This window comes from Protopterus annectens, chromosome 1.part1 (assembly GCF_019279795.1).
Source record: "Protopterus annectens isolate FY-2018-M chromosome 1.part1, PAN1.0, whole genome shotgun sequence".
NCBI lineage: Eukaryota > Metazoa > Chordata > Ceratodontiformes > Protopteridae > Protopterus > Protopterus annectens.
The window spans coordinates 1931027135-1931049836 of NC_056726.1; positions in this window are offsets into that span (position 1 = coordinate 1931027135).

Sequence of the window (22702 nt, forward strand, 5' to 3'; positions counted from 1 at the left end):
TGAGGTGGGACAGCGGGTCCGCTGGGACCCACCTTCTCATACGTGCTATGGTGTTTAAGTTTTATCAACATATGTGGGTTAGTAATAGTCAACACTTTCCAGGATTAGGTATAACAGCATGCATAGATATTCCCATAAACCCAAACACCAGATATGGAACAGTTGCATAGCAAACAGAACACATGCATATATGGGATCACAGTGGTCATTACAACAGCATGCAGGAACATTGATGGCAGCATGCTACCAATGTGGGAGTATTTCAACATAGCACATGCATAGAAACAGATTTAAATAATTATCAAACAGTAGGACATATGTCCCAGCATTAGAGTTAAGTCAGCACGTACAAATTGAGTTGTGTATTAAGTTTATTGTTGCAGATATGGTGTTGGGGAGAGAAAGATAACAATTAACAACTAGTATATTCCTGTAGTTCACATTACCTTCCTAGTCAGTGCTGTGATCTGTACCTTACAAGTATAAGTACACTACCCTATTGCCTTAGGTTAGACAGTGGTATGTCTGTCGACAGCTATATACACGAACTGGTTTTACCTGCAGTATACACCTCTTACCTGGTATACCTGTGGGGGTATTGTTTGTTAACACTGCCTGTTTCTATACATACTCCCAGTTTCCAGGTTGATGTTATGCACATACCTGTCCATCTCTTTTTGCACACACTCTGGGCATGTCTTCACCACATGCAGGTGAACCGGGACATATTTCCACTATCGCCCTCTTAAACCTTTAGTGACTTGTACAATGACAGGTTTGTTTTGTTTGACATTTTCCAAATATGTACAGGTCTGACAGTTATATGACATGACATGCTGCCTACATGTCAGAAATTGGCACACTGATATGGCATGGGGCAGGGTAACAGCCAGCAGATATGGGCCAAATAACTGGACATTCTGGACATTTCTGTACATTTGTGAGGTATGATTCTGCATACAGTTTACTACCACTCCCAGGATTCGAACCATGGCCATGTCTGCTAAAATTAAGACACTGTCCATCACAGTTGAATGTGCTATATAGGTATTGCTGTGTATCTCTTGTCTGATTTCTATAATTCCCCTGTGGTTTTACATTCTGACCTTGTAATTACAACACTCTTATACAGGATTTCCCAGACAGTTGTATTATGTAGTATAGTGTGGGTGACAGTGATGAGTAATATCTTATTATTCTGAGCAACTGCAACACTAACAATGCCATACAATACCAGAGTAAACAGTACCAGCACAGGATATCAATCTTTTACTTATAGGCACAGTGTTTGTATCTGACAGACCTGTGGGAGCTATGTTTGTTAGCACTGCCTGCATGTTGCCACACAAATCACCAGTTTCCACATTAGTATTATGCACATTCGTCTCACTCTGTTACTGTACACACTCGGTCACAGCTTGACAACATGGGGGTAGAGATGGGATATACTTAGCTACTTACCCTCATAACATTTTGAGGGGATTGCTAGAGTGACAGGTTTGTTGTTATAGATGTCTGACAATCAGTTGTATGCCTTGTTTGCTGCCTAAACATCTGGGATCATCCCACTGGTTTGCCAGGGGGGACAGGGTGACAGGCAGCAGCTATGGGCCAATTTACTGGACATTCTGGACATTTCTGTACACTTGTGGGGTATGATTCTGCATACAGCCTACTACCACTCCCAGTATTCGAACCATGGCTGTGTGTGCAAAAAATAGAACAGTTAACATCACAGTTAAGTATGCTATTTGGATTTTTGCTGGTTGTCTTTTCAGTGTTTTCTGTCTAAGTCTCTCTCAGTTTTACTATTTGACTTTTTGTGATTACAACTGTCATATACATACATTCCTACACACTTTACTTATGTAGCACAGTGTGGGTAACAGTGCTTACTACAACAGTACTATTAAATGATTGCAACTCTACACTACCATATGATACCAGAGTGAACACATGCAGTCCAGCAGTTAGACCTTAATCGTCAGGCTATTATGCTTTTATTTACTTACAATGTATATGAGACTCTTCCTGCCCTATTCTCTGGTATATGCTGTACATGCCTTAAACAATGCAGGTTTTATACATGCAATTAACTTACTACTACTTTTATATTTATTTCCGTATGACAGTACATGCAAGAGTGTTACTAACCACCTGCCTTGCATCGCAACAGCTCCAATCTACAGCCATGGGCCTCCTGGATCATAGCCCGCTCACTTACCGCTGTGAAAGACATAAGAGGCATATCTAGTCATACCTATCCATAATATACATGAGCTGGCAATTATTAAACAGGTAGTGGACTGATACCTAAACACAGCTGGGACTTCCCCTGTCCTTCTAGCCTCTTGGATCCACTGATCAAAGAGATCCCCCTTTCGCCGCTTCAGGTCAGCATAGTGATGCCTGACCTGCTCATAAGTTCGGGGTATGCCAGTGGCACTGTTGAGGTCACGGGTGAGATGGTCCCAGGTTTCTGCTTTGTATTGAGACCCCTGGAATTGGCCCTGCAGCAGTCTCATGTCATGGTCTTTCACAAAGAGTCCTACCAGGACTCTGGACTCCTGGATGCCTCAGCGCTGGACCCAAAAGCTCACACCCTCTCCAATTCCAGACACAGTGCATACAAGAGGAAGCTATAACCAGTTATGAAATGTATTACCACCTGTTAGGTTTAAATAGGGCTGGTTTCTCACACTTTGCTGTGATTGGATGGTTTTGAAAATACTAAGCTATGGGCAAACCTGCTTACCGAAGGTTGGCATTGCTTAAAAAGGTATACCAATGGGCAGACTGGGTTAGCTGGCCTACACATTGCTTACAACTACTAAGCTGGGCTGTGCAATGCTTAGCATTGCTTAATAGTTAAGTTACATTATATTTGCATTATGGCATTGATTTATTATTCATTACATGTTATATATGTGTTTGTTATCCATGATTCATGTGTACGTACACTGTATGGTGTCCTTGTGTTTATTAGGGGATTTCAACACTTTATTACAATGACACCTCACATCTGGGCTTAATGCAGTACTCCAGTTCACATATTTATGTCCTGTAGTTTGTTATACAATATAAAACTGTATATAGATTTCTTTCACATGTTCAGTTTGTATTTCCTATGGTGATGAGGATCTGTTTGGTAATACCTCACTCTTGCATACTGCTTTGATAGCTTAGTGATTAACTACTGTGACTATAGTGTACAGGGTCCTTGGTTCAAGTCCTGCAAAGGCTGTTTATTTTGTTTCTGGCCAGAACAGCGGCTGATGCATACAGAGTGATTGAGGCACTTTTAAGCAAGTGTAAGTGAGTTTGCATGGGTGTGCATGAAGGTAAGCAATGCTAACCTCCACGTACAGTGAGTAGGTTCCATATTGCTTAACCTATGAGTGCATTGCTTACCCCCACACAAACAGGCTTAAACCTGCTTACTACTGCTTAAATACACTTACTCTTGCTTACTAGTGTTTACACGTGCTTACCACCGCACTAATTTATACAGTGATGTCTAATGGTTCTTGGGCAGGTGGTGGATTTGGCACCTGTATGGATTTATTATTCATTATACATTTTACCTTCCATTTGTATCCCTGATTCCTGTGTACATATACTGTATGGGGCACTTGTGATTATCTGTGGACTCTGCAACATTATGACAATGACACCTGACATCTGCTTTTAATGCAGTACTCCACTTCACAAATATATGTTATGTTGTAGGTACTTTTTGAATGGTACATGGTTTTGCCCTGCACTGCTCTACCTGCAGGTTCTGCTGTTTGGTTTGTTCTGGTTCCTGTTTCCTGCTGTTGGCTGAGGAGTGAGATGGTGTGTGTGCTGTTTTCAGCATAGAAGCAAGAGCTGGATTTTTTTGTCACCAATTTGCTTTTTTTGCCACTAATTCATTTTTTGTAGTACTGTGTCTTGGGATTTTGAATCTCTACTAATTGCTTTTAGCAGGCTGACTTTATTTTTGACTTTACAGTCTCATACATGTTTGCGAGGTTACCATTGCATGGATTATGTTAGACCTTGGCTGGAATATATTATCAGTTGGAGGGATTGCGCTAAGTTTGGGGCCCTTGATTTCCTCATTTGTATTTTTTATTACTGGATCAACCTGGTGTGTTGTGGGGGGCTCTACAGAGTTTTTGTGTACCTGGTGCATCTCCTAATTTTTGACTACATGCGGATAGCGTAACAACTTGGGTGTGCATCCAGCATTCAGAGACATACAGAGTGTCATCTTGGTTGCAGACAATTGGGACATTGTTTGCCTTCAATGATTTTTGTATTTTGACATTTTATTTAATGATAACATTTTGGAATTACATCAGGACTCTTTGAATAGTGACAATTGACTTGGTGTATTGTGGGGGGGGGGGGTTCTACAGTGTTTCTGTACACCTGGTGTCTCTTCTAAATTTTTGATTACACGCGGATTATGTAATAACTTGTGTGTGTTTTCAGCATTTAGGACATACAGCGTGTCCTCTTGGCTGCACACAATTGGGACATTTTTTGTCTTTAATGTTTTTGTATTTTGACATTTTATTTAAGAATAACATTTTGGAATCATATTAGGATTCATGTATAAATATGCTTCGTGTATTAGACTGAACCTCAATGCTGATATTTGAGATCCATTAGGGCCTGACAATTTCCTGTGGATTTACATTTATATTTTGGTCTGAGGCCTAACAGTCTGGACACTATCATTTGATGCTATTTGTAACAACAATATGTTTACATTTTGTGATTTTTTTTGATAGTGTAATAGTTTAATTCCGCCTTTGGGACTTTATGATTGTACATTTTTTATGGCCAGGATATTGTAGGAATACAGGTTTACAGTCTTGGTGTATACTTAGATGTATTATTTTATTTGGATATTATAGCTGGGATTAGCTCAACAATTTGGATTTATGGTCACAGGTTTTTCATCTATGTTGGTTGAACGATATATGTTTACCAGGGATCAATGTGGACCTGAGGGTATTTATAACAGCTTTTGTCCTTTGAATATTGTTGGACCAAACACTGGACATGGAGTTATGATTAATTATAATCAGTAGGTTGGTTGTTGATTGGAACATTATTATATTTTGATTGGGTATCTGAATAAGTGAATGATGATATAATAATTTTGTTTTTTAATTTTGAGCTCTCAGATTATTGTTTCAATGTGCATTTATACAGACCAGGGGGACACGTAGCATTCATAGCTTTTGTGTGGGCATACACATCAGTAAGAGCTGTTATTTGGATCCTGGTAGACAAGGGTCTATATTTAATTCTAACACATGATCAGGGGCCACAACACTACTGATTCTAGTGTGATGCAAGTATTTTTTTACTATTTAATTGCTATTAATGTGCTCTCAGGTCTGTTTAATATTTCCTCATTTGGTATATAATAATGTTTAGGTCGCTCTTTGAGTAAGGAGGGATTTTGATAAGTATGGTCTGGTAGCCCTTTTTGTATTATATTGTTGTTTTTTTATTTTTGATAAGCTTTATCATTATTGGATCAGATACTGATCATTATATACCCAACCTATTTAAAGTATCTTTAGATCTCCAGTGTTTGTGTCCTACTTTATATATATATTATTTTGGCACTAAAATGGATTTAAATCAGCTGTTACATGGTTTATCCTCGAATCGCAATGACCTAGGGATTTTTGGATTAAATACCAATAATAGCATTTCCACCACTTCAGATCAAACTACACATACACCTGATTGTACGGACACATTTTCTAAACTGTATAAAAGTATGAAGTCCTTATGATTCAATGTTTGGCATTTAAGGCTTTTCAAAGCCAATATGTCCAAAAATATCAGTCCCAGGGGATTACGAGTAAGGACACAGCCCTTGGTGCATATGACTGACCAGAAATTGGAAGAACATTGGACTAGGGTACAACAGCAAGCCTCAATGTGCTTTGTGGAAGCTTTGGCTTCCTATTATGACAGATGTATTGACCAGGTGTTGAATGAGATCACCTTACTCAGTGAATAGACCGAACAATTTGATGGGAAGACCATTTACCATACACGTCTTTAGCAACTTGGTCAGGATTTATTAGTTTTGGAATGTCAGTAGAAAGATAGGAAAGTTAACACATTTAACAGGGATCTAGGTGATTACGAGAGGAGTAGGCCCTTCGGCCCATATAAAAATGTTAAATTTGCAAATTCAATGCCCAGATTTGGGAAAAGAAAATGGCCAAGATCTATTTTAAGAAAATCCATCTCTTCCTTTGGGGGCACATCTGGGGAGAACTCGTCCTCCTTCACAGATATTGAAGCAGCACACACACAGGTCTCACCCACACCCAAATGGACTATTAGTGATGTCCCTTTAGGGTTAGAACATGCTGGAAAGGGAGAAAATATAAAAAGCATAATAGATATTTCGAACATGGAAAGTTTATTATACATGATGAGCAAGAAGTGATCGATCAGTATGTACTGAATATATCTTCACAGGTTTTGACCAACAGTCAGATTGGATTGCTCAATAACGGGTTGAATTTTCTCCCTGCTTTTTTTATACAAGAGGAAGATTTTGTTAATGATGTCTATTCTTTTGCACAGTTATTAAACCTCAAGTTATTTTTTCAGGATGACTTTAATAAGGTACATGACGATGCAATCAGATTTAAGAAATAGGCTTTTATGCCACCAATGAACCCTGCAGTACAATAGTTTATTAATCAGGTTCTCAAAGATCTACATGATCAATATGGTAAGGGGATTTCAAAAACTCACAATCTTTCTAATGAAGAACGGGAAGCTTTGCAGGATCTTAAAAATAACACCAATATTGTGGTATTGTCTGCTGACAAGGGTGGTGCAGTGGTGGTAATAGATTCTGACAAATATAATATAGAAGCTCAGAGACAACTAGTGGATCGACAATATTATATGCCTATGCCACTCGACCCCACACTTTTTTCAAAAAAACAACTTGATGCCTTTATTAAATTGGCGGTCAAGGAGAGCATTATTTCTATTACCACTTCTGATCAACTGACTGTACATGACCCCAGCAGACAATATCTCTATTTGTTACCAAAGATTCACAAATCTCTAACTGATCTGGCAGGCAGACCAATTGTTTCAGGGAGGGGATCCCTTACAGAGCCCGTATCTGCTTTTCTTACAAAATATTTGAAACCTTTGTTGAAACATGTTCGATCAAGAATAAAAGATACCAGAGAATGTTTACAGATCCTACCTAATGCCCAAACTCAAATGGCTTCTATGTATATCGGATGTAACGGGCCTTTATACCAATATCCCGCATTGGGCCAGTCTTTTGGCAGTGGAATATTGGATACAGATCTCTGAGTTATATCCTCCTGGGTTCAATACTTTTTTGATTGGGCTTACAGAAAAAGTTCTTACTGTGAACATCTTTTACTATCAAGAGGAATGTTTCTGGCAAACACGTGGCACCGCCATGGCGGCCTCATTTGCCCCTATATACACAGATTTATTCATGGCATATGTAGAGGAGCAATTGATTTATGATGCCCTACATAACATTTATATAATTGAACTGGACATTTGGCTTCGTTATCTAGATGACTGCTGGCTCATATGGAAGGGAGATGCAGAATATCTTGAGGAATTTGTTCAATATTATTAACAACAATAAATGGGGTTTGCAATTTACTTGTCACCATGATCAACATCAGATAACTTTCTTAGATTTTTAGTGACTAAGAATGTTGATAGTACATTGAACACCCAAGTTTTTCACAAGTTCCCTCAATACTACTCCATATTACATGCCAGCAGTTTTCATCCACCACATGTCACCCATAACATTCCCAAGTCACAATTTATCAGACTTAAATGGATTTGTTCCAATGCCCAACAATATGAGAATTCCAGGCAGGATATGGTCCGGAGATTTAAACCTAGGTGGCTATAAACCAGGGGTTGCTACCATGGCTTTTCACCAGGTATCATGCAGGGACAGGTCTGATCTTATGATATATCAGGATAAAACAAAATCCATCCCTTCTCAACCCAGGTTTATTACTACATATGTTCGGAACACTGACATGTTTTGTCAGGTCATTCTTCAGAACTAGAACATATTACAGTCAGACCTTAAACTGGGATGGGTCATTCAGAATAGAGGCCATTTTGGTTTTAGAAGAGGCAAGACAGTGGGGTCATGACTGGAGTTCAAGATGGCCACCGAGCACTGAACACACACTTTCTGCTGCTCCTGTATCAACCAAATCTATCCGCTCAAAAAAACCTGCATCTGGCACCGAATTGAACAAGAAAGGAGTATTTTTTCTAAACTACACTTCATGGAAAAGACCTATAGCAACATTTTGGTTTAAAAAGTAAAATGTTGTCATTTGTCTGCAAGGGCTTACCTCTAGTGACGGGCTGAAGGCCGCAACCGCATGGCTGCATCATTTTCTCTGAAGGACTGAGTTCTGAGTTCTAAACAAGTAAAGTTAAAGGAGAATTCTTTAAGTCACTCCCTTGTGGCCTAAGCCTAGACTTTAATTCACCCAGTGATGGCTAACCAATAAGAATCCATAGATGCTATAACTTCTAAAACCAAACAATTTTCTCTAATGTCACCTGAAAAGTATGTAACAGCTAAGAGGCAGATAATAAATAAATCAACACAGGATTCAAATAAAGGAGCTGCTAAATCTAAAGGTGAGTCTGTTCTTTCACTAGATGACCTTAAAACAGCATTACAGCCCTTGCATGAAGGATTCAAATTATTCTCAATCAAATTAAATTCATTTGGTTCTAATCTAGACCAAATTACATCCAGAATTAATCTTATTGACAAGAAAACTGAGGAGAATGCAAAGCAAATACAAGATTTACAAACCAAGGTAAATACAAATGACAAAATTATTAGTGACTTACAGCAAAAAATAATAGACTTAGAAGCACGCAGTAGGAGAAACAACATTCTAATACGTGGCATCCCAGAAAAATTTGACCAAGTACAACTACCAGTCATACTAACTGAGATTTTTGAACACATTACTGAAAATAAAATCTTAGCTAAAGAAATCATTATTGAAAGAGCTCATAGAGCATTACGAAGATCACAAGAGGAGGGTGTTCCTAGGCAGATTTATGCAAGGCTACTGAATGCTGCACATGTTACCACACTCCTCATGGCTGCAAAAAAGAAAAGTAACATTTCATGGAGAGGTCACAGGATTACAATAGCACAGGATTTACCCCAGCCCATTAAGGCTCAAAGACAAGCCCTAGCTCCTTTTTGTGCTTTGTTAATCAAAAAAAATTACGCTTTCAGATGAAATACCCAGCCATCCTCTCCTTCAGCTATGGGGATCAGAAGTTCCTAATACACTCTGCAAATGAAGCAAAAAATGTATCTATGCAAGCTTTCAAGGAACTACCTGCTTAACTAGCTATACTGTTAAAGCTAGTAAAATAATATAATCAAGATAATACAGTATATGCTTAAAAGCTATGAATTACTGTTAAGTCTAACAAATAGTATAACCAAGATGATTACACCTACAAAAACCTATCTCTGCTGGCTTTATAACACTGCTAACTGATTCTAACTTACCCTGTCATCTTCCCAGCTTATTTTTACCATCATCTGTATGTCCTGGCATTTTTTTGTTTTTATTTTCCTTTCTAGATCTTCAGCAATATGTTGGCCCATTTGTATCAGTGCACGAGGCTCCCTGTGGCCTGTTGAGGCCTTATTTAGAGCTCCACAAGGGTTCCCTAAGCTCCCAGGGCCATTTCAACATTTCATTACCCAGAATGCAACAGGAACATCAGCCGATGACATCACGAGGTCGGAGGTTGCAACAGAAGAAGAAGAAGCAGTGCATTTCTGGGAATGCTAATATCATGAATTAGAGCTTAGGGAAGAAGAAATGGATCTAAAACAACACTTTCTGGGCACTTCAGGATGGGGGTAATTTAAATGGACTATAAAGGACTCTGGTCAGGGTAATTCTGCAGCCTAATATTATGTTTAAGTAATGAATTTATTACAATATAGGTTTGTTCTAGCAATACAAATAAATCACTTTGTCAGAAGTCTTTTCCGTGGTGGTGGTGCTGCGGTAGCGTTGTCGCCTCACAGTAAGACGCGGTTCGATTCTCAGCTAGAGCGTCTTCTGCGTGGAGACATGCGTGAATGGGCGTACCTTCGTTGAAGGTTGTGCGTCAGGCCTGGCAAGCCGGTACGTAAAAATCAACTGCCAATCATTAGCGGACCAGACTTCTGCTGTGGCGACCCCTAACCGGGAAAAGCCGAAAGACACAAGACTTTGTCAGAAGTCTTTCATATCAAACTGTATAGTAGCTGCCATCTGCTGGTCATGTTGCAAAACTAAAATGCCATACTTCAGACATGCTTTTCTGTGCCTTTCAGTTTTTCAAAAACAATATTTTATGTGTTCACATTTAGTTTTCTATTTAGTATTTAGGTGTGTGTTTAAGTGCTCATTGTGAAAGTGTTTGTGATACAAACTCCGACTCTGTGAGTAAAATAAAAAGCCTATGCAATTGTCAAAAGTTATTTAAAGACAGCTAAAGACAATTGCCTGTTTAGTAATCCATTAGTCTGCTTCACAGCTGTGCTACCTTTACTGAAAATATGTCTCTAAGTTTGAAATTTATCTGTTGTTGCATGGTAACACAAATTAGCATTTTGACTGCTTTCACCATGATTCAATCACGATTCATGAATCATGATGTTTTAATTCTATACTGAAAGTGCAGGATATGGGTGGCTTGTTCTTTCTCTCAATGAAGGTGGATCTACAGAGCTAGTGAGCTAGATATGCTGTATGCTTGTGCTTGGTTTAATTAACTGGCTTACTAAAACGTGCTTGCTTGCTAAAAAGGCTGGCTAAACTGTGTTTTTTATTGGTTAGTGATGATATGTGAGTTATGTAGTTTATTGTGAACTGCATTTTGTGAAACTCAAATCATCTGCTTAGGTTGTCAATTAATGCTCTTGTTTCTGCCTTTCCTTCTTTAATCCTATTGTTATGTAATTTTGTGTGTAATGCATATTTAGTAAACCCAGCTAGATATCTAGATAGGTACAAAATGTATTTACATTACTCAGAGCTATTCTGTTTGTTGACGTATATATTTAACCTGTAAAATTTTCTTGTTATAATTACCCCCTTCATTAACCTCCCTTTAGAGCAGAATGCTCAGTTAGAGCTTATCTAAGTTGACTGTCCCTTCTCCAGACAGGAGACCAAAACATAGTATTAGGTTATGATGGTACTTACTGCTATGCCAGTTATAAATAGAACCTGTGTTACTATCTGCTGTAATGGTTATTAATAGCTTTGGTTATAAATTGTGTTGGTTTCAATTGCTTAGTAACTTTTATTGTCTATATTACTCCAACCTCACTTACCTATTTGCATGAAAATTTCGAGGTCAATAATCTAAAAAAAAAATGCTGTATCTATTATGTTCTTATGGTGGTATTGTTTTATCTCCTTTAACTCCTAACTCGAATGTCACTTTGCCTTTAACTGTCCATTCTATGTACATATGTTTTTCAATATTCCTTAACATTTTTGGGAGTGGCATGATGGTGTAGTTGTCCAATGTTTGTTGGCGCTTGGACTATTGATGTTAGTTTATATGTCTCCCTGCTCTGTTCTTGTATTATTCTTCATAAGGGAAAATATTTAAAAACAGATCACTTGTATCTATTTAAAACTTTTTCAAAAATGACTCAGGGAGACAGGTGGGTGGGCATGGGGTTTATGGTAAGGAGCATGGATACCAGAATACGATTTACTACCACATTACACTTTCTGTCATATATAAAAAATGTGTTTATTAATTGCATCGTCCCTGGTAGGGCTTTTTTCTTAGTTTATCCTAGCATATATCTACGTTTTGAATCTAATTATGATGATTAGTGTGAATTCCTGGAATGTAAATGGCCTTCAAGAAATCAATAAAAAGAAACTAGTTATGCACCTGATTTTTCAGGATAAATCCAACACTGTCTTTTTACAGGAGACCTACATGACAAATGTTCAATGGGATAATATTAAAAAAAGAAATTGAATTAAACTTGTGATATCAGCAGGGGATAGTCTTGCATCAAAAGGCACTGTAATAATAATTAAAAAATCTTTTCCTGGTGAAGTGCTAAATACTAAATTTGACCCGAATGGTAGATGGTGTTTATTTTCCTGATCATACCCGCAGGTAAAATCCCCTTTACCTTTCTTAAACCTATATAGCCCTTGTACAAACCAACACTTATTCTTCTATGAAATACATAATCTACTACTTCAATTTCCTAATCATCTTTTCATTATTGGTGGTGACGGAATGCAGTCATGGATGCCTTGAATGATAATTCAAATAAAAACAGGAAACAGCCCTCGCAAGTAACTGCATCTATTCAGGATTTGATAAATAGCTTCAACTTAGTTGACCCTTTTTTTAATATTTGACCATGACAGAGAGCTAAATAAGTTCACGTTTTATTCAGCTTCGCATAAAGTCTGGTCCAGAATTGATTATTTTTTGGTCTCTGATATCTTTTCAAACAAAATTACAAACTTTGCCCTTGAAGCTAGATGTATATCTGACCACTCAAATGTCTCACTTTGTATTAATCCCACTCACCACCTGAATTGAAATTGGTAGTAGTCCCACTTGGTCACTAAACAGTAACATTCTTAAAAAAGAAGATGTTCTGTCGGAAATTAATGATTATCTGAAACAATTGGATGCAGAATCTTGTTTATCCACCATCCCCTTAGATATCCAATGGGCTACGGCCAAAGCGGTCACCAGAGGAATACTCATACAAAAATCATCTTATTATAAAAAAAAAGAGAAATTGTACATCAATAACCACAACAATGAGCAAAAGATGACTGATGCACAACTACAAAAGGATTTTTCTCCTGAACTGGAAACGAAATTGCATGTGTTACAAAAAAAATTTACTCATTTCACTTACAAAATCAATCCTTGGTAGAACTCAAACTCCTTCAAGATATTCGGAATGGGCCCAAACCCCCTCCAGAACACTAGCTGGACTCATAAACATCAGAGATGGACCAAACTATATTAATGAAATAAAATACTGTCAAAGGAAAATATACTTTAAAAATGATCAAAACACGGTAGGTTCAGGTTAAGGCACTTTAATTTTGCAGCAAGGAGACAAAAACATGCTAATACAGAGTTTGTCTAACTAGAAACAGGAAATGCTTACATTTTTATACACTTTCTAATAAGACATTGCCTACCAAGCTGACATAGCGAATCACAAGTTTTGTCATCATCATTTACTAATAATTGCTTTTATAAAATTCTGCTGATTTATCAATTTTTGTGAGAAAATTCCTAAGGAAAACAACGTGGCCTTGGCTACCACCGGTTAGATACATGCAATGTTACCATTCAAGGTATTATGGCTAATTCAAGCACAAAGCAAGCAGTTCATTTCTCTAACAATCCTTTGTCTACACTATCTCTAAACTTCTGCAGCTGCACATGTTCTCATACTTCGAACAGAGCTGATTGTTTAAAATCATTACATTTACAGGATATAGCATTGTTCATTCATTCTCTCCTGACCTAGCAGATAACCACCTGCTTCTCAAGTACATTTCCAAAAGGCTTAAACATGAATATTGCTGTGCTAGCAATTACTAGGTCAGAGGGCATCTTGCAAGTTTCAGAAAGCACACTGCAGTTTCAAAAAAGCATCTTTTCAGTCTCATATGAAACTCAACTATATATAAAACAGTGCATATAAAATAGAATGAAAAATGTGTTAACTTATTTGGTTTCTAATTAGCATTAAGCATACACACATTAATACATATTTCCCTGACATTTCCCCCCTGTTAATACTTTTTAATTCTATTTTCAAAAAGAATAAACAGTTTACTTCTTTTCCTAACCTCTTCCATTCAGGATTTGCAGTTAAGAAAGTCATTCAGTTTAAAACTTTATGAAAGTGTTTCACATTCTAACAGTTCTTCAAATTCAGTACTTTGGTACATAGTCTCAGAAACTAATATATCTATAAATTCTTTGATTATTTTTTTCATGCAGGGGATACCACAACAAATACAAGCTCCTATCAGGAGCAAACCCACACAAATGGCAATCAAGATGTTCATTATGATGGAACCCCACCCCCCAAACAAATTCTGTGAAAAGTCCATCTGACGGTTTGGGCCTGACTTAGTCATGGCCGACACTTGCTGTATCACCTCAAGGTGGTCATTAATTTCGTGCTGATGATCTGGTATATACGCACAGCACTCTTCTTTGATTAAAGCGCACGTACCACCCCTCGCCGCTAGGGTGAAGTCAAGAGCCATTCGGTTCTGGAGCACTACAGTTCTCATAGCATTCAGTTCATCAGTTATCAGTTCAAGAGCAGAAAAAGTTGCATTACTCATTACTTCGAGAAGTTTAGACAGTTTTCACAGCTCCCAAATTGATTTAACTGCACCATATGCGGGTAATATGCCTGCCCACAATATGACAGCATCACGGAAGTCCATGTGCGTCAGTTTGGTACCCACAGTATGATGGTCTTTCCAGCCCACTTCGATCTGTCCCACTGGATTTTCAAGCTTTCTGACAGCTTTCTTGGCCACATCTCTGGTATTTTGAATATTTCCCTGAGGCAAGACTGCAGTGTGTCGTATGGCCGGGACCAGGTACCCCAAAAAACAACTGCCGGACCAATTCTCAGGTAACTATTTATATGCTTTTTTACCACACACAAAATAACAATCCTCTACCTTAGTAGTTACTTTGTTACGAAATGGCTGCCCTGCATGAACCATTTTTCTATTACAGATAACTGTTTAAAAAGTACAGGATTACGTTGCACCTGGTCAATAGTCTTATGCATGGACTCAAGAAATGAGTCATAATTTGAACTACAAGTTCCAACCATGTTGTTTGCTTTAGTATAACATTTATAATGTATAGTTACATGACACTTGCTCCAACCCACTTGAATTGTGTCATTCTTATAAAAACATACAATTCCCTTTTGTGTCACAGGCAAATACAGTGCTACCTTATCATATGCTTTAATAGATACTGTGTCATAAACCAGATTTTCCCAGGTCTCATTGACCCCTAGGGGGATAGCAGTCATTAATAACCCCCCCCGTATGCTGTTGGTATGGCTGTGCAGATCCAGCAGTTCAAAACATTAAAAGTCTCAGCATACACACGTGTAATTGCCTGATAAGTGTTAAAGTTCAGGTGCCAGTCTATGTTCAGTTCATCACGTTTTATCAGTTTAACTTTTGTGGCAGGAAAAAGAAAAGGCTACAACAAAAAGAACAATGTTATTAGTATAGCTACCAGAATAATCATGCAAGTTTTCTGAGGTTGTTCAGTGTCTCTCTTTGCTCTATACCTGGTCATTTTGTTCTCTTTGTACAACAGTAACAAGGTTTTTGTCCTGTTCAAAGTTCTTAACCAGTTTACAGTGTGTCAGATGAATCCAGGATGCTCGCTCCATGATCTTGACTGCAGTGGGTGTTGACAGTAGTACCTGGTAAGGCCCTTCCCACTTCAGAGAACTCCAGTTTTTTCTCTTCACTATCTTCACCCAGACCCAGGTGCCTGGGGCTACTGCTGCTTCTGATGGTTTTGTTTGCTCTTTATCTGAAACAGAATTTAACTGCAAACGTTTGTTATTCAAAAATCGTCTCGTATACCCTGCTAGTGAACTGTCAGCCTCCTGCTCTGCAGACATGAGAGGTTTCCATTGAGGGGTATAATATGCCCTCCCAAACGGAACTTCAAAAGGAGTTAACCCTTTTGCATTTGGAACAGTTCTCATGCTCATCAGTGCCAGAGGTAAACAGTGCACCCAGTTCTTTTGTGTCTCACTAATCAATTTTCTAAGTTTATTCTACAACACCCCATTATGCCTCTCTACTAATCCTGCAGATTGGGGGTGGTATGCACAATGGTTTTTCAATGATATCCCGAAATAGCGACTAAGTTGTTGTATAGTTTGATTGACAAAGTGTGTGCCATTGTCACTATAAATCTGTATAATCTATAAATGCCAAATCTAGGAGTAATTTCTTTAACAAGGACTTTTGCAACATTAGCTGCATCTGGATTTTTAGTTGGAAAAGCTTCCACCCATTTGGAAAACATATCTATAATGACAAGGCAGTACTTCTTATTTTTGCATTTGTTCAGTTCTATAAAATCCATACAAATAGTATGAAACAGATACGGTGGTATAGGGAAACTCCCTTGTTTAGGTTTCAATGCCCCTTGTGCATGATGCTTGTTACAAACATGGCATGCTGCACAAAAATCTTTTGTGTAATTAGTAAATCCATATGTCGTAAACACTCGATTCACTAACTGTACGATCCCCCTTGTTGAGACATGGCTCTGCCCATGGCTCAACAAAGCTGCATATCTAAACAAGTTAGATGGTAAGATTGGTTTCTTTTCTTTGGAGATGTACAGTCTCTTTTCAAGTATTGCTCCTCATTTTATCCACTTTTGTTTTTCTACATTTGTAGTAAGTTTCTGCATTGTTTTTAACATTTCTAAATCTAAAATCTCAGATGGTTGTAATTCCTCATCCAAAAGAAAAACTTCTGAAGCTGAAGCTGCTTGTTTTGCAGCTGTATCAGTCTTCGCATTACCTTTTGAAATTCTATCCTGTTGCTTGGTATGAGCTACGCATTTGCAAATAGCTACTTTCTGAGGTAACTGAATAGAGTCTAACAGATCTAAAATAAATTGCGCATGGTTAATTGGTTTACCAGTAGATGTTATCATTTCTCTATTTTTCCACTGTTGCGCAAAAACATGTACAGTAGAAAAAGCATAATGACTGTCAGTAAAAATGTTCACTTTCTTACATTTTGCTAAGGTACATGCCCTCGTCAAGGCAATCAATTCTGCTGCTTGTGCAGATAAGTTGTGTGGTAAGGACTTCACTTCTAAAATCTCGGTATCAGAAATGACTGCATACCCCACTAGATTCTGTCCTGTAGGACCCCTTCTGCATGAGCCGTCCACATAGTATGTCACCTCGGCATCATCCAAGGGAACATCTGTAAGGTCTTTTCTAGGTAGTGTCTTTTGCTCAATCTCTTGCAGGCAGCAATGTGGTTTGCCATCTGCAGGGGTTGGAAGCAAGGTTGATGGATTCAAAGTTGTGCATCATTCAATTGTCATATGAGGTTGGCTCAACAGTATAGTCATACAGGAAAGATGTCTAGCAGGAGAAAGATATACTACTTTTTCTTGCAGTAAAATAATCGCGACTGCATGAGGCACTCTCAATGTGAGAGGGTGGAACAATACTACTGAGGCTGAAGCCTGCACTGCCATTGCAGCTGCGACTACTGCTTGTACACAGTGGGTCAAGGATCACATCACTGGGTCTAACTGTGATGAATAGTAAGCTATGGGATGTTGTTTGTCCCCATGCTGTTGTGTTAACACTGATGTCATATAACCTTGCTTACAGTCTACAGTTTGGAAAAATTGCTTATGATAGTTTGGCAATCCTAAAACTAAGGAAGAAGCTATCAGTTGTTTCAGTTTGCAGAAAGCTGATTCTGCTTCTGGTGTCCACTGTAATGAGTCATGTGCTGCCATTGGCTTTTTGAATATCAAATTAGTCTGCAGAGCAGACTCCAAAGCATAGTTCGGTATCCAACTCCGACAAAAGTTAGTAGTTCCCAGGAAGGACATCATTTCCTTCTTGGTCGTTGGTCTAGGTGCTTGTAATATTGCTGTTTTTCTGTCTTCATCTAATATTCTGCCTTCTTTGGATATTACATATCCCAGGTATTTAACCTGTTTTTTCCAAAGTTGCAGTTTGTTTTTGTTTACCTTGTGTCCTTGAGTAGCTAAAAATTTTAATAATGCTATGGTATCCTCTCTGCATTCTTGCTGGGTGGGGGCTGCCAGCAGAATGTCGTCTACATAAAGTAAAATCTGACTACCTTTCGGTGGGATAAATCCCACCAGGTTACTTGCCATTTCTTGTGCTAATATCGTTGGACTTTCAAAATATCCCTGTGGTAGTCTCGTATATGTATACCGTTTCCCCTGAAATGTAAATGCAAACCAATGTTGGCTGTCTGGGTGTATCGGTATCGAGAAAAATGCATTGCTAATATCTACCACAGAAAAATACTTCTGTTGAGGTTTCAAATCATTCAATAAAGTGTGTGGATCTGGCACCGTTGGTACCCTGGATATAACTGCGTCATTCACAGCTTGTAAATCTTGGACCATACGCCATTCCCCGTTTGCTTTCCTAACAGGAAATAAGGGCGTATTACATGGTGAATCAGGAAATTCTATTAAGACCCTTACCTTAAGTAAGGCTGCTATTATAGGTTTGATTCCTATTTCTGCATCCTTTCTTAAGGGATACTGTCTCTTCTGAGGTCTAAATGCTGATTTTGGCATAATAGTAACTGGTCCTGCTGTATGAATAAGTCCTACATCTGATTTCCCTGTTGACCAGAGAGTCTCTGGTATGTCTCGTAAGGCTTTTTCTTCTTCCCCTAGCAAGAGTGCTACTCAGCTATCCTCACTTGCCTGTGAGTGCACAGCTGGATGTGTCTGTATTATCCAATTCAATTTCTGCTTCTGTACTCCTTGTCCAGAGAGTTCTAACTCTGTCTGTTTTTCCCACCTTGTGCCTTTTCCTCCTAGGTCTGCCCACTTCAAATTTTTATCTTTAGTTAAGCTTACATGTGGTAATCGATTAGTTTTGTAAAGTGCTAAGAATTCCTGGGGCAATGAACAGCTTACTACACTGTTTCCTTCTGTGTCCCAGTACAAATTTCATAATACTAACCTATTAGCATGGTTTCTAAACAATTCTTGCTCATATTCTTTATCAGGTCCTGGTCTGTTACAGTAATATAGAGTACAATGCAACAAATGCTGTTTATCAGTGTCAAGGGAGGGGGATTTACTGATGGCTACGTTCATCAGTTCTTCGGTTACTGCCCCTGGACCAGTCATAACTAAGTCCTGGCTGTACCAATAAAATGTTTCACCCTCCAGTCGCACTACAAAAGTATCCATTTGTCGCTGTGCTTCCATACCCTGCATAGTTGGAACTACGGCTATTCCAAATATCTGCATTAAGTCTCTGCCCAAGAGATTCACTGGGCATTTTGCAGAAATAACAATTTTGCTTTTCTGGGTCATCCCTGAAACAGGGTCAGTTATCGCTATGTTGTGGGAGAGTGGCTCCCGATACAGCTGTCCATTAGCTGTTTTCACCAATATGTAATCTAGTGATTCTGAATTTTCTGGTAGTTTGGAAGGATGTATCAGGGTCCGTGAAGCCCCTGAGTCACACAGAAATTTGACTTCCCTCCCCTCTACCAGAAGCATAACTTCCGGTTTTGTGTTTGCTAAGTAGAGCTCTAAGCTCAATAATGCTAAGTCTAAAATTTCATTTTCTTCATCATTTATGAATTCATGTACATCCTCTATCCCTTCTGTCATGTCATCTACCCTTGCTACCACATTTGCATTTGTCTTTTCCTGTTCATTCTTATCCAGTGATTCTTGACTATCATATAGTCATTCCTCACCCTCCTTATCTTCCGTGGTTACCTTCTTATTTAGCCTGTAATCCCTTGCCAAATGTCACTTTTTCCCGCATTTGAAACATTCACCCCTTTTCTTTCTCTCTTCAAAGTCTTCTGATCGTTTATCAGATTGTTTGTTTCCCTGGGTATTTTTCTTACCCTTCTTCCCAGTTTGTACTACAAAGACTTCTGACCCATCTTCTACTGCAAATACTTGAGTTTTCTTTTTCTTTTTGCTATTGAAATGCCTTTCGGCATGTCTTGCATATTCAAGTAATGACTGTAATCTACTTGTACGATGATCTACCATGTGTTTTGTAATAAAACTGCTAATGGGAGCTATACTGCCTTTTAAGAATGCATTCTTCAGCTGTTGCTCATATGGGGAATCATGTGTTTGATCTTCAGGTACCTGCATTCCACAATGGTTATTAAAACATTCTAATAATCTGGCATAATATCTATCAACAGTTTCACCTTCTTGCTGTATGCATTGATTAATGCAAGTCCAATCAGCCCTACGCTTCCATTTCTCAGAGATTCAGTCTGTCAGACCTTTCACTCTGTTGTCCAGTTCTGCATTACTATGTGGGAGTGGTCTAAGTTATACGTCACGGGGATTCCAGTTGCCACTGATCATGTGCCAATCCGGACCTACAATTTGTCTAACTACTTTTTCTACTTCTTCTCGATTCAAATGGTAACTTAACCTCATGCCCTGTAAGTCTTCTAAGAATTTTCTAAAATTAACTTTTGGATGGGGAATTCCCTCTGTGGCTTTCCAGATGTCTTCCGGTGTCCACGGTCTATATACTAGAAGAGTTGGATCCTGTCCTGTCTGTCCTTCCTGTGGATTTGATACTTCTATGAGTGGACATATCTCTTCCTCACTCATAGTCTGTGAATTTCTATTTATTTCATATAATTCAATATCCCCTCTCAAGTTGCGTGTTCGAGACCTGGTCTCAATAGGATCCCTGACAAATGGTTTTGATTTTGCAGGAACAGCTGGGTATAGCGGTGGTGGATCAGCTTGTCCACTCACTTCATATTCCGGTAAAGGATGAGGAGGGGGCGGAGGAGGGGCTGTCGCTATTACCAAGTTATTATCTTCTTTATCTAAGAACATTGCTTTTGAATTTTTAATCTTTTGTTCCCTGCGATTTGCTTCCTCAAGCCACCTGTGTGCCTGAGGGACTCCTAATTGCCATTGCTTTTTTAGCTGACCTTTCGCGTCTGTTTTAAGTTGTCTAACAAGTTTAATAAGTGAATATTTATCTAAATTACCATCAAATTTGTATTTATCAACCCATTTTGTATAATACTTAACATTATCGGAACGCTGTAATTGCATATATTTTGCGTCTTCGGTTAGGGGCGGGTCTCGGGAACTTTTCATGCACTGATTTCCCATGTTGCCTTAGCTTAAGCTAAAAATTGTTATGCAACCCTTCTTATCATGTGGTACCACGATTTTACACCTTTTCACAGTTTATCTAGAATAACTGTCTAACTATTCTGTTTCCCTGATCTATGACAAGACAGCAATCTTTTTGTCCCTGATCTGCACATGCAAATCTCCCTGACAAAACAATACTGTAACAAGTCCCTGATCTAAAACAGAAAAAAAGGTAAATTCCTCCTTACCTGACCCTCCATGAGTTGATCCACCGGAACGTTGACTCGTCCTCCAATCCCAGATCAGAAACAGTGGCTGGCCTCTTTTGAACAAAAATTCAGTCGGAGGTCTTTCAAAACAGAAGAGCCGACATGGCCACTTCTTCGTACGGGTACATGCCACCGGGCCCAATTCTGACCTAGGCCTAGAGTGAGAGGTACTTTCTGGTCCGAAGAATCAAACTGTCAAAGGAAAATATACTTTAAAAATGATCAAAACACGGTAGGTTCAGGTTAAGGCACATTAATCTTGCCGCAAGGAGACAAAAATGTGCTAATACAGAGTTTGTCTAATTAGAAACAGGAAATGCTTACATTTTTATACACTTTCTAATAAGACATTGCCTACCAAGCTGACATAGCGAATCACAAGTTTTGTCATCATCATTTACTAATAATTGCTTTCATAAAATTCTGCTGATTTATCAATTTTTGTGAGAAACTTCCTAAGGAAAACAACGTGGCCTTGGCTACCACCGGTTAGATACATACAATGTTACCATTCAAGGTACTATGGCTAATTCAAGCACAAAGCAAGCAGTTCATTTCTCTAATAATCCTTTGTCTACACTATCTCTAAACTTCTGCAGCTGCACATGTTCTCATACTTCGAACAGAGCTGATTGTTTAAAATCATTACATTTACAGGATATAGCGTTGTTCATTCATTCTCTCCTGACCTAGCAGATAACCACCTGCTTCTCAAGTACATTTCCAAAAGGCTTAAACATGAATATTGCTGTGCTAGCAATTACTAGGTCAGAGGGCATCTTGCAAGTTTCAGAAAGCACACTGCAGTTTCAAAAAAGTATCTTTTCAGTCTCATATGAAACTCAACTGTATATAAAACAGTGCATATAAAATAGAATAAAAAATGTGTTAACTTATTTGGTTTCTAATTAGCATTAAGTATACACACATTAATACATATTTTCCTGTCAAATACAAAGGGAAAAACTTATACAGTAATGAAGATATTGTTAACTCTTTTGTAAATATCTTCACTGAAATCTATAATCCCCAAAACCAGACCCCAAATGAAATGCACAAAAAATTCCTAAATGAGCTATCTGTTCCAAAATTATCCTTCACGCAAAACACCCTTTTAAACAGCCCCATAACACTGAATGAAATAATGCTAGCTATTAAAAAGCTTAAACCAAATAAGGCACCAGGACCTGATGGCTTTACAGGAGAATTTTATAAAACTTTTATTCATCACCTTTCTAAAACTCTCCTTGCTATGTATAATTATATCATCTTGAAAGGGATTACTGATAAGTATATGAACAATTTGAAAACAATATTCATCCCAAAACCAAACTCTGATGAGTCCAACCTTCTCTGCTATAGGCCCATCACCCTTATTAATGTTGACA